Source organism: Schistocerca piceifrons, chromosome 8, assembly GCF_021461385.2.
Source record: "Schistocerca piceifrons isolate TAMUIC-IGC-003096 chromosome 8, iqSchPice1.1, whole genome shotgun sequence".
Classification (NCBI taxonomy): Eukaryota; Metazoa; Arthropoda; class Insecta; order Orthoptera; family Acrididae; genus Schistocerca; species Schistocerca piceifrons.
Genome location: NC_060145.1, coordinates 386,768,658 through 386,779,570, shown reverse-complemented (window position 1 = coordinate 386,779,570; position 10,913 = coordinate 386,768,658). Strand labels below are relative to the sequence as shown.

General features: G+C 42.5%; 1 non-coding gene across 1 annotated transcript; it reads right to left on the bottom strand.

Moving 5' to 3' along the window:
- Positions 1 to 1,926: 1,926 nt before the first annotated feature.
- Trnae-uuc lies at positions 1,927 to 1,998 on the bottom strand. The gene has a single exon. It is a non-coding gene; the product is annotated as a tRNA-Glu (tRNA).
- Between the last annotated feature and the right edge of the window lie 8,915 nt (positions 1,999 to 10,913).

Below are 10,913 nucleotides of genomic sequence, written 5' to 3'. Positions count from 1 at the left end.
AAGACGCTGTTGCCCTACCGTCCAAGGAAAAGGGGGCGACATCCGTGGAGTAGAATCTGGCGCGGTCGTGACCTCTGGAGGTACCCGATGGAGCGTAAACATTAATGAATCGGGTGTTGAGCGCCGTAAGTACTATTCCTCGTGCAGAGGGAAGATACGTGACGTCAGTAAATTCAATACCATCACGCATTAATATTGCCACTCCGGTGTCTGCAGGCACACCGTGCGTCACATATGTGGCGTAACCGTAGAAGTTGGGGATTGCGGTCGTTCTCACTTCTTGTAGGAAAACAAAATCAACTCCCATGGCTCGTATTGTTTCTTTCAAAAGTTGGATCTTGACAGGAGAATTTATCATGTTGATATTCATTGTCGCTAGGCGAGGTTATCCATGTTGATGTTGGAGAGAAGCGAACATCGAAAGTGATGTCCCCCCCCCCCCATCCCCCCCGACGAAAGCGGTCCTTCTTGCATGATCCGGAGGCGCCTCAGCTGGTCTCCGGACCGGGATCTTGTGTCTCGACGTCCTCGGCCCACGAAGCGGGCGCGGATGTCTGTTCATGTTCCATAGCCTCGGAATGTTTGATAGTAAAGGACCGGGCGACTTCGCTGCCTGCACTGGTACCTTCCCGCTGCTCACTGTTTATGTCAATGGGCTGATAGTCGAACGCTGCATGTTCCTCTGTCTGCCCTGCAAGGTTGGAGTCAGTGGAAACGGCCCTAGCCTCTCGGTTAACTTCTTGAGTGGTCAGTTGTTCTTCCCCGGCCGAATGTGAACCGCCGTGTTCCGGCACGGTCCGACGACGGCGCTTTCGCCGATCGCTGTTTCCGTACGTGACCTTCATTGTCAGAAGACGGCACTGACTCACGCCCCGCCGGAACAAATGCTTCGGTCGGTACAATAAGGGAATCAAATGCTATCTTGCTGTCGTCAATGTCTATCGCGTTCGGTAGCTCCATAGTACTATTTTCCACCACTGGCCATGCCGGTGGATCATCCAGCTTTCTGTCCATGGAAGGTGGTTCCAGTACCGCTAAATAGGTCGGCTGTGTCTGTTTCGTGGAGAACGTCGTGAGCGCCGCCGCGTAAGTCACGGGAAGATTAGTCGTCGTCGGTAGAGGTGCAGCATCCATCGGTGAGAGTTGTGTGATCCGACACTGGAGGCACTCGGAATGAAGGTGACCTTCCTTGCCGCATCCGGAACACGTCTTCGGCTGGCCGTTATAAATAACTATGGCCCGGCACCCTCCTATCTGTAGATAGGATGACAGTGTCGTTGGAGGTCAATGCGCACTTGGCGTACTCCATTGAGCACTGGATACGTTTTAAACTGGGTCCATTTCTCAGCCACGTGTTCGTGTACCGTGCCGTAGGGGCGGAGCGCCGCCACCACGTCTGCCGCAGGGAGTTCAAATGGAAGTTCGAATATGCGTATAGTCCGCAGTCCCATTGCGGCCTGGCCGACGTTGCCAACATTTCCGTTTGAGTGGCAGAAGCGGAGTTCTTGTTTCGTCCTACGAAGCACTTTCTCGCTTGTAGCTTCGTTTCTGAGTTTTACATAGACCGTGCTACTGACGATCGAAAAGTGAATGCCGACAATGTCGGCAGCCGGGATCATGGCTTCCTCTTTTAAAAAGCGTTCGACTTCGAGCGCCTTTGGTCGGGTAAAGTCGTTCCGAAATGTGAATTTTCTGTATTGGTTTGCCATGGTCTTGTAGTGCTACGGCGTCACGTTAGTGTCAGCCGAAGAAAGTAAACCAAGGCGCGCGGGCCCGCACTGACGGCGGAGAGCACACACACTGCACGTCTGCTTTGCTCGGCTGCGAGAGCCGCACTGAGTGGAAATAGCTACAACAAAATTACAAAATAGTTTATTATAGTGACGTAGGCCTGTAATGCTGATGACTGGGAATGGTAAAAATAATTTCCCATGCCGGGAATCGAACCCGGGCCTGCTGGGTGAAAGCCAGCTATCCTAGCCACTAGACCACATGGGAGGATACCTATTCGAATCGTACCCAAGTTTATAACCATTTGGTAATTTTAAAATCAATTTTTGTGTTTTCGCAGACGTAAAGGAAACATACTTCTTCGAAAAACGACCAAATACAAATTGAAATATCGATCTTGACCCTAATATTGAAGCAATACTTTCAAGTTATTAGGTGAAATCATAAACTGCAGTATTGCCGTTAAATCTACTTATAAAACATAACACAAATATTACATATCTCTTAGTATTATAGTAAAGAATAAATTAAACAGGTAAACTCAAATTCAAATCTGACGCAGCGGACCCAACTAAAAGCGAAAACTTTCACAACTTGTTTGTGTGAATTCATTCTGCATTAAACGTAGGCCTTAGATCTGTGTCTGTCAATCTAATGACCTTCGTTGTTTTCAAGTGATAAGACTTGTTCATTAACACAGCCGTCATCTGTATAAATTAAGTATTTTTCTCTGGTGATAATATTACTTAGCAAGTAGCACGAATTTAATTATTCACATGTCGCAATAAAACCTAGAAAATAAGCGTCATCATGTAATTAGAAACAGGGGTAACTATTAGAGCTGTTGTGCAAAACTGAAGCAGCGTCCCTGAGGATACCGTTTGATGTTACACTCACACAGCAAAATATTTACAAACGAGCAATGTTTGTTTTAGATTCGGCAGAAGATACGTTAATTATTGTTTCTAAAACTATAACCATATGACAGCTGATCTATGTATCATCAGAGCCCTTAAATTATAGGCTACTATAACGGAAAAGATTTTCTGTACCGCCAGAAACCAACAGATTGTTCTCATGAATACGTTTTAAGGGCTATGTAGTACGATAAAGAAGTGCACAAGAGCACCGTGAATGCACCACAAAAAACGTTAATGCAGTCAATCAGACGGAATCTAAGCGATTAAATGTCAGAATGGTATGTAAAGCGCATGTTAAAAGAATGTAGCTTTTGATAAATGGCAGGAAAAAATTGATCTCTTTGGACGATTAACGTCGGTTAGGTTTATCATGTAGATAGAAACAAATAATGTGCGTCTTTTGCAATTGAATGTCTTTTATTTATAACCGGAAATGTTTCGCCTACGCGTGTGAGTCATCATCAGTGATTGTTATATTCCTTTCAAGTGTCCAGTGTGTCTTCATTAGGCGCTATGACTAGGTGAACACAATGAAGGTTTTCATTTGCTAGTATGTTACAGTGATAACAATTAACCAGGGTATTCAAATGCCATAGAAGTGCAGTACCAGTCGCTTTTTCGTACATGCTAACGTACAGAAGAACGGTGAAGATAAGATGGGTAGATCACATAACTAATGAGGAGATATTGAATAGAATTGGGGAGAAGAGAAATTTGTGGCACAACTTGACAAGAAGGGACCGGTTGGTAGGACATGTTCTGAAGCATCAAGAGATCACAAATTTAGCATTGGAGAGCAGCATGGAGGGTAAAAATCGTAGAGGGAGACCAAGAGATGAATACACTAAGCGCATTCAGAAGGATGTAGGATGCAGTTAGTACTGGGAGATGAATAAGCTTGCACAGGATAGGGTAGCATGGAGAGCTGCACCAAGCCAGTCTCAGGACTGAAGACAACAACAACAACAACGTAATTGACTAGCACAATTCTCTTCAAAAACACCTATTAAAGAGAAATCATTCAATTTTAGCGCCCTTCACAGAGAATCATTTCGGCACTTTCTAATCATTTGTGTGTGTGTGTGTGTGTGTGTGTGTGTGTGTGTGTGTGTGTGTGTGAGAGAGAGAGAGAGAGAGAGAGAGAGAGAGAGAGAGAGAAGTCGTACAATACGCCTTACTGTTACATAAATAATCGAAAGTATTACAACTTTCTAAAAGTAATAAATGGCGTATATTGCAAGGAAAGCACACGTTACCTCATTTTAGCAAAGCGAAGTAAACATTGGCGAGTGCTCCGTCGAAACGTAACGCTTTTTGCAACGCGCGAGATCTTCAACAATTGATGTTCTGTTGTTTGTGACGAGTCCCGCACACGAGATGGAAATCAGTACAGAAATATTGCCTCCAATCTGCATAATTACCAGGTGTGGCGATTTTTCGAATTCTTGACTGTCTTTTTCTCTAGGATAGCCATTCTAACTTTCAGGCGACTGGCGATTAAATTTGGCTCGTGATAGAATTAGTTGACAACTTAATGGCTCTTTTCTTTTGCTTGAATGCAAATAAAACTAATGAAAACATTTTCTCTGGGGACATCATTGTCAGCGAAACTGGCTAAACATAGATAATTTCCCTGCCGTTCTCGTGGGTGCTGTTGTATTAGTTCATGACGCAACAAAACCTGACACGGTGCTACCAAAGCAATGGTACTTACTGGCGCAGTTCTTGCATTATTTCATGGTGCAATAACGATCAATCAGAGTCCTCGCTGTCGCTGCCTATTGTTACTGAGCTAACCCAACAGTTAACAGTTGCAGGTCCTCATGTAGAGAAGAAATTGTGGAGTGTGAATTCTGATTAGCGCACTTCCGAGACCGCGCAACAATGAATCTTAGAAAAGAAGCCGTGAATGGGAAGCAGAGTACCGGGCGAAAGGTATAAGGTACCTACATTTTTCATTAATTCTCTAATTGCGGTGCGTCCTTACATAATTATAGCTAAACTGAACGATTATATTACTAAACATTAATTTCGGCTATAATATATATATTATTGTATCGTATGCTGACTCACTGACTGTACGAAAGATTCCCACAGCTTCAAAGAAGTCTGTTACAGAGTTAGTAGGAAATATCTACTTGGCCACAAAACGGATCTGCTGAAGCAAGCAACCGGGAAATCTCTTTGTCACAAAAATGAAAAGTCGGTACCCCCATAAGAAACAGCACACATTAAATAATATTGTACAAGTCGTTAATGATGCCAGGAAAGAGAAACGGCAATGGAAGTTGTTCATGTAGCAATGACTCGTCGATGGAAAACCGTGTTAATAAACAAGGTTACGAAAGGAATCACTGTGAGAATTCACGGAAGAAAATGATATGCCCTCACCAAACAAGTTATTGCACTATATTTACATGATGCTTCATTGCATGCCATTGGTATCGAATGCTATTCATTCATTACTGACGGGAGCACCGATGTGGGGGTCATAAAATATCTTTGTATTTGTGTGAGATATTACAGCAAGGTCAACGGGACAATAGCTGTAGACTTTTTTGTTTTACTAGAGGTTGAGAAAGCAACGGCAGTGATTTTGTATGGAGTACTTCAGATGTACTGCAAAAGTTGTCATTGGGTGTAAATAAAATGGTAGGGGTGGGAACGGGCAGTGGTAGCAATTTATGTAGGGTACGGAATTCAGTTTTTGTTCTGTTCAGAAAAGATAATGTTAGAATTCAATTAATTTTGTCATTCAACTGACAATGCCGCATCACATCCATGTGAAGCGTTCACTGCAACCGTAGATTCCATGGGTAGGCGAATTTTAATTAGTTACCTTCCGGTCCATTACGGAAACTAGAATACCAGATGTTATTTAAAATTCTCAATAACAACGAGAAAACATTTCACAGTTTTGCATAGCCAAGCACAACCAAGTGGCTGAGTGGATATAATGTAGTAGTAAACACAATATTATAACACCATGAAGAACTAAAAGTGCGTTTTCATGATGTGGAAGATAAAGAATAATAATTTATGGCAAAGACACTAACTGAGATGTTGCAAGATGATATCGACTACATATATTTAACATTTTTGAAATCCATTCTTTTTAAGGTAAATGAAGTAAATCTAATTTTTCAACACACAAATGTTGAAATTGGGCAAGCCTATAATGTTAATCATACCTAAATAACAAAGACATTGACCTATGTTCAGAATGTTATCGCGTCTTGTCAAAAATTAAATTCGAAGAGACTAAGTTGTTTCATTTGCAGTTCAGAGGGTAGCGGTACATTAAGATATTAATTTACCAGCTCCTAAAAAGGGTGCCCACAAACTTGATCATTTTTAGAAACTCCAGTGTTCCAGTTCTAAGATATGTCTGTCCCAAGAAGTGAATTTCAGAGATATGTCATTCATAAGTAGCCAGAATGAGATTTTCACTCTGCAGCGGAGTGTGCGCTTATATGAAACTTCCTGGCAGTTTAAAACTGTGTGCCCGACCGAGACTCGAACGGGACCTATGCCTTTCGCGGGCAAGTGCTCTACCATCTGAGCTACCGAAGCACTACTCACGCCCGGTACTCACAGCTTTACTTCCGCCAGTATCTCGTCTCCTACCTTCCAAACTTTACAGAAGCTCTCCTGTGAACCTTGCAGAAATACACTCCTGAAAGAAAGGAAGGACATTGCGGAGACATGGCTTAGCCACAGCCTGGGGGATGTTTCCAGAATGAGATTTTCACTCTGCCAGGAAGTTTCATATTAGCGCAATGATATGAGTATTATTGACAATCAGTATAACTCCACTGATCAATCTCACTGGGCTCGATTTTATGGACACCATGTTTTGACAAGTTCGTACAAATTTTGGCCAACAGTTTCGCTATATAATTGGTAGAGGCTGTTTAATTTTCAAAGAGTTAGCTCCATTTGCATTATTGCTGATGTCAATACCTATTTCTAATGCTGTACTTGAAATAGCGTTCAGCATTCAATTCCAACCAGTATTTTGAACAAAATTGTCTCGTGAAAATGTACTATGGAAAAAGGGTTGCTACAGTGCGGTCAGCAGAAGTGCAGTTCATCAGCCCATATTTTGCTGTTGTCGTTACACACGCATATTGTTATGTTTCGTTAGGGAGGCCAGCGATCTTGCGCGATTTCACGTGCTACGTCAGGGTGAAAACAAAACTGTAAACTGGTGTCTTGCGTAAGCCCGAATTCCCCTCCAGTATTTCTTAGCAGGCACGGAAAAAAGAACTGCAATATCCACAAGATGATTATTTCTGTTTCTTCATCGCAGTATTTTTGTTAACAGAAGTAAATTGACTGTGATGACGACGTACATTAGGCGGTTAGCGCTTTTTATGCTGGTCAGATGTTAAACGCTTTTATATACCATGTCTGCTGCCGTGAGCAACGGCATGTATTTTATCGTACTTCAAAAGATGTTAAAACTTTCTCAAAAACGGGAACTTTTTTCTCGGTTGACAGCATTGGTAAGTAAAACAAATGATTCAGCGAAATGTGCGAAACAGACAAATACAAGTTAATGTTGTTGTTGCCGCGCGCACTAATTTAAAACCATAACAGGTGCCATTACTAGCGCTTGTTGATCGTCACAAATAGTCCTATAAGTCTCTCTCTCTTTCCCTTGCACTTCCACCGCGAAACTATTGCACTCCGTCTCAATATTTCGTAAAAGTGACGCGTACCTCGAAGTGCGTCCACATGTAGATCGGATTAGTGCACGTAGACATGGAATCTAACTACTATAGGAATGCGGGACGCATTAGAAGATTTGCGAAACTGTTTTATTAATTATTCCAATGCGAGATTACAACTACTGTTGCGGGACGGTTATGCAGAAATCCTGACGGTTTGCGGCCTAGACAAACCCGTAACAGCTAGCCGTATTGCTAGTCATGGGCAATTCATCGATTACTTGGGAATTATGAGCGATTTGCGATCCATCGCTGCGATTCGCGCATGCAGGTGTTATCTACACAGGTCAGCTGTTGACAGCCGTCGCCCCTGTGTGGAGCTAATAACGTAAGAAAACGCGCTTATAATTTAAAAGAATTAATTTTGAGAAGTAAGATTTCCAAACAGTTATTTATAACGTTAACAGTATTTTTAACATCTTCTTGTGCTGTAGTTTATCCATTTCGTTATGTAGGCCTAAAGAGAAACGAAATACATCTCTTATAAATCTCAAATCGCTAGTTCTCGGTCGGCAAAGTCCGAAAGCTTGGGGCTAACAGCAAACTGCACCATCAACTGTCAACCTCAGCAGCGAAACTACACTTTTTTGTGCGTGGAACACAACGAAGTTGCACGAAAAAGTAAAAAAGGGGCAAAGAAAATCAGTAATAAGCATCCTGTTGTCGACGATGTAGTTATAGTACAAGCTCATGTTGGGCCAGGAAAAAAAAAACCATGACCTTACCAATGGAACCTTGGAAAAAGTTAACCTGAATGTCCGGAGTATGGAATACAACCCTGTTCCTACCGAATGCGTTGATATTGGTCATGGATATGTCCATTAAGACGCATTTGACGTAGGCTGGTACGCCGCCAATTTGGAAATACTTGTTTAAGCTTCCCGCTCTTTATTAATGTGTGAGACTATCCATCACGTACGGCTGACAGCAAATCTTCTGGAACCAATATTACCGCTAAAAACTGACAGACAATGAATTTTGGTAATTTGATTCTATCCACGATTTGCGTGTGTCCAGGAGACTGTATTCCAAGCACACGGAATAATCAAAACACGAAGCTTTTATCGAAAGCACGCGTATTTTATTTATTGCATTTGTGGCTCTGCAGCTCGAAGTGTAATACCCCCCATTCAACAGCATTTGCATTGTCCTCGAGCAGCGAGTATATCTCAGAGAAAAGAGATTCCCTACTATAGAAACGATACTTGTTAGCTATTGCCTAACACCAATCGTAGAATACGACGAAAATGCGTTCAACGAAGCCTCACCAGGAACTACACGGATAATGGTTGTTGATTAAAGAACTGAGACTTAACTCGGCTTGAAGAACGTAAAATAAAGATCGCGTATTTCAAGCTGTACGAGAGACTCGAGGGTCGCCCTTCGATAGACAAACCAGAAATATGCACTGCCAGACAAAAGAACTGAAGCACTCAGAATGGGAAGACGAAACGAAATGGAACTTCAGGAGCTGAGAGGGTATGTAATGTTATTTCAGTGAGAACAAATTCGAGTCAGTTTTACATTGAACTCGACGATGAGAACAGGCCCTTTATGTCCTGTATATTGGCACCCAGACTGAGATGACGACCGAGCTGGTTTTATCGGGATTAGATCTGAATATCTTGCTGGCCACGGGAGTACAACGACACGCAGGCAGTTCATAGAGACATGTTCCGTGTTGGACGAGTATTGTCCTGTTGGAAAATGACACCACGATACTGCGGCACGAGGGGCAACACAAGTGCATGCACGATGTGCGTGACGTATTGCTGTGCCGTCAGACGTCTCTCAATCACAACCAACCATGATCTGAAGTTATAACCAGTGTCTCCCCTCTGCCTGACTCCAGGAGTAACACAGCTGTCTCTCTCCAAAACACTGGAAGTGTGGGACTTCTTTTCTTCTCAGGTCGCCGCCGTATTCGCCGACGATGCACAACCGTGACTCACCGCTGAACACAATGCGACACCATTCATCACTCGAAAACGCGAAATCGCTTTCAAGTAGAGGGTGGCGCAGAAGTCACTGGACAGTTGGTTAAAAGGAAAAAAAGTAACAGAAAGACGTATTACAGTAGGAAGTATTAACCCGACAAGTTATTGCCAAATGGTGATAATTACGCCTTATCAAGTTGGTATACAATGCAATGATACACAAAACAAACACAATGTTCAAACTAGTGAATTGTTGAAAACCTCATCTGGGAGACGTGTTTACAGCTGTAGTTTTCCAAATTGTCACGATGTTAACGAAAGAAAAAAAGGATTTTCGCGTTAAAATCATTTTATAAAAGTGTTGCTAGTGCAGTTATTAATGAATGGGGAAGACACTCCAGATCAAAACCACCGTCTAGACAAACAGTGTAAGAGATACGAGATAGATTTGAAGAACATGAGTTTGTTACGCATCCAGCATCTCGCCGCACAGCAACAGTCACAGCCGAGGAAAATGAATTGCGGGTATATTTAGCTGTGCCCTAAAGTCCGCGAAAATCAACCAGACGATTAGAAACTGAGCTGGATTTATCACGACGGTCGGTGCAAAGAATGTTACACAAACGTAAGTTTAAAGTTTACATTCCACGCTTACGACATGTGTTACATGAAGATGATCCATATTGACGTCTTCAGTTTTGTGCATTGATGCTTGACCAAGAAAAACATGGTCCTAACTACTTAATAAAGTTCTCAAAAGCCTGTGACCATTGCTGAACTGAAAGACCTCATACACGACGCATTTTATGATTTGGTCAGTGATACAACACAATGCCACTGAGTATGCAACAGTGTCCGAAATAGACTTCAAAGACGTGTTAATGAAGTCGGAAACAGCTGGAACATAAAAGTAATTGTAGATACGTATTGGTACGAAACATAAATTCAATGTTTTGTTTAAATCAGTGCCCAATGTCCAGTGACTTTTGCGCGGCCATGTATATCTCATGCAATGATTGGTGATTGACAACCATATGTCCCAATGGCTCCAAAGTGAAACCATAACTTTAAAACAATTGATTGTTTACTCGTTGCCAATTTATTCTTTTATTCGTTGCGTACTTTGATTATAAAGGTTAATACTGTGAAAAATTTTGAAACTGTTCTTTTATATTGTTGGAACTCAGAGGTTTAAAGCAAATATGAACATTCGTAATGAGGGAGTAATGACAGAGAACAGAATGACTGGTCATACACGATGCCCTTTCTTCTCGGAGGGCGTTGCGCCAGATACTCACCGCAGAACATGTTATTTCCATGCGCTGTCCAGGGCAGGCAGCGTGTTTTCCAAGTTGTGACGTGCACTCCTCACAGGAAGGAAGTGCGTCCAAGTCCCCGCACACCTTCCCGGGGACGAGAGGAAGCAGCTTCCTTCCCCGTTATTTCGTCACCGGAAGATATCCGTCAGTCTTCCTCGGCCTATACTGCATTACCACAGATTGTGATGGGGGAACGGTCGCCGACAGTTATGTAAAATCATTTTATCGAACTGCATTGCTTGAGATTATGCAATATTTCCAAAACTCTTTCAC